Source organism: Triticum dicoccoides, chromosome 1A (genome assembly GCF_002162155.2).
Source record: "Triticum dicoccoides isolate Atlit2015 ecotype Zavitan chromosome 1A, WEW_v2.0, whole genome shotgun sequence".
NCBI lineage: Eukaryota > Viridiplantae > Streptophyta > Magnoliopsida > Poales > Poaceae > Triticum > Triticum dicoccoides.
In genome coordinates this window covers 445566286-445569307 of record NC_041380.1, presented here as the reverse complement: position 1 = coordinate 445569307, position 3022 = coordinate 445566286, and positions in this window count along the sequence as shown.

The window sequence follows — 3022 nt, the reverse complement described above, 5'->3', positions numbered from 1 at the left end:
CGCCGCCGCCGCCTCCTTGCCGCGCCGCGCCGCCGCAGCTGCCTCGCCGCACCATTGCCGCCTCGCCCCGCCGTCACCGCCGTGTCTCGCCGGACCGACGAGGTAGCCGCCGGTTTTTTTAAAAAGAAAACCGATCCGTTTTTTAGAAAAACCCCTAGTTTGTTTTCTTTTCGGTTCGCCGATTTTTCCCGGTTTTTCTTTTTAGCGGACGTTTGTCCGTACGTTCATTTTAACGAACGGTTTTCGCCCGTTAGTTACAGATAATGAACGCTCGTTCGTTAGCCTATTCGTCAGTTTTCTTTTAATCAGATTTTTCCGCGGTTATTTCTGATCGCTATTTTTGATCCGATTTTCGTTCTAGTTTATCTTTTCGCTCGTTAGTCGGAATCAGGCGATTCAAGTGCCTAGATCTTCGTCTCGAGACCCTCTTTCCGCTTAACCAACTTAAACAAGTTTTTTCTACTGTAAAATTTGACCTAGGTCCATATTAGTAAACGGATCTTGTTTCTTTCACCGTTTGAGTTTTGTTGCTCCGTTCGATTTGATTCTTTTTGCAAACCGGAGTTCTTAAGTTGAACTTTCTGGTTAGATCTTCTTATTTGAGTTTTACACGTGCTTCTTTGCTTGATTGCTTATGTATGCTATTGTTTGTTTGCGATAGAATTCTCGGAGTGCGAAGCGTGTTATTTGGAGTCTCTAGGTTACGCGGATTGTCAGCAAGGCAAGTAACACTTTGATCATACCCCTTTATCACTCAGTTTTTATGCATTAGTTCCAATCCTCAAACATTGCATGGTTAGGATGTCATTAACATGTGGGTTGGGAAGTAGTTGATGAGGTAGAACCTATTACCCTGTTACATTCAAACCCTGGGAGTTACTTCTACGTGTTGCTTATATTGCTATGCTATGCTCGTAGACATGGTTTGGGTGAGTGAAATCCATGACAGATGTGAGATTGTTAATTAATGGTTCAACTTAAGGTGGCAACTTATATATACATCTGGGTGGATTGAGGTACCTGGAGTACCTAGTGTTGCCTGTATTTTTGGAAATCCCGGAGTACCCGTGTGATCTTCCTATGGACCGCCACCCAGGCTCAAAGGGAACTGAGATGATTCATGCTAGAAACTTCCGTGTGCAGCCACAAGCTATTATGGGCTCTAGCATATTTGAGTAAGTTACGTGAAGCTCTTGAAGAGGTGGATCAGCAGGTAGTGGGTTGTAGGTTTGGTATGGTCTCCTCGAAGTAGAGAGTTAATGTTTCTGAAAGATTGTGTCTCGGTCATCCGTTTCTCAAACACCATGTAGTGCGAGAAATCCAACGGAGGCGATTGAGTCTTGTGGGGAAAAGTGCGCAAACATCTGCAGAGTGTACAAACTAATCATGGTTAGCCGTGTCCCCGGTTATGGACAATCTTGAGTATTTAGTACTTGGAGTATCTTAAGTATCTCATCACTCTAAATTAATATTGTTGGCTTGTTAATTACTTTAATTGGGATTGAGTTGGAGAAACCTTCTCAATGATGTTTCAACTACCATGATAGTTAAATAAAATCTATTCCTTCATTGTAGGGAAAAATTGGCTTTGCGCAAAAACTAAACCATAGAGCTTTCCACCAGCCAAATATGCATGTAGTGATAGCATTATTCTGTTCTTGCTCTACTGTGTTACTTTGCCAGCATATTCCATGTGCTGACCCGTTTTCGGGCTGCAACGTATTATGTTGCAGACTTTTCAGATGAGGAGTAAGGTTCGTTAGGTCGTTGCCATGTAGCTCAGCTATGCCGTTGGTGTTGATGGACTCACTTTATATTCCAAGCCTTCCGCCGTTATCGTATTAGATGGCCTTAAGCCATATTTATTGTAATAAGTTCTCTTTGGAGACATTCGATGTAATAAGTGTGTGATTGCTACTCTGTTATAAATCCTTGAGTACTATGTATGTCAGCATTACCGATCCAGGGATGACACTGAAGCACAGAGACTTGACCGTTTGAGGTCGGGTCACTACAAGATGGTATCAGAGCACACGCTGAGTGTAGGACACAACCACTAAGCTAAAACCATAGATCACAATTCTCTCCTCATTTCTGACTCCTCTCCATTTTCTACTCTTTAGGATGGCGGACGCAAGGAACAAGTTTGCACAACCGGATGAAGAAGCACCTTTGGGACGACACTTGAAGGAAGTCACTAGGTACCTGAACATAGGAATACCAAGCTTCACCGGGACCTACAACGCCACTTTACCAGAAGAGGAGCGATGTATGATTCAAGTTCAAGTTCCAAGAAGGACCTTCATGCCAGTCACTAAACCCATAGAGTTTTCCTTCGATGCACCAACCTGGAGTTTAGGAAAGTGTATGGTAGCTCACATCACCATGGGACGCATTGGAGAAGTTTACCAAAAGGATCTTAAGGATACTATCTACCAGATCTGTGGGCGCCGAGATGAGCAATGGGAGATGATCAGCACCAGGAAGGATAGATCAATTGCAACTTTCATCTAGGAACTAAACCAGCACATTCGACGCCAGGAGAATCAAATGTGTGCAAGCATGATAGATCTGAAGAAGGCAATGGCTAGGATCGCAGAATTGGAGGAAGAACTCAAGGCTACACGTGAAGATTATGAGGAGGAAATCGCTGTATTAGTGGATAAGAATGAAGACCTTATTAAAAGATAGGAGTATTCATGGGAGACCCCGCACCAAGAGGAGAAGACGAAGAACCCAAGGAGATTCGCCAGGAGGACTACATCATCATCGATGACACCGATTCCGACCTTAGCGATGATGACTTTGAAGACGAAGCTGGAGCAGATATCATGGAGTCTTGACCGATCAATATTTTTAGTAGACCACCACATAAGTAGTAGTATTCCACCATGTAAATAGAGTAGTCCGAGCACTTTTGCGATAGTTCTAGACTGATTGTATGCCCTTGCTTGATTGATTGAGTGAAATGATTGTGTTGTCTCATGTGCATATGGGTAGTGCTTTCTCATTAGACCTCATT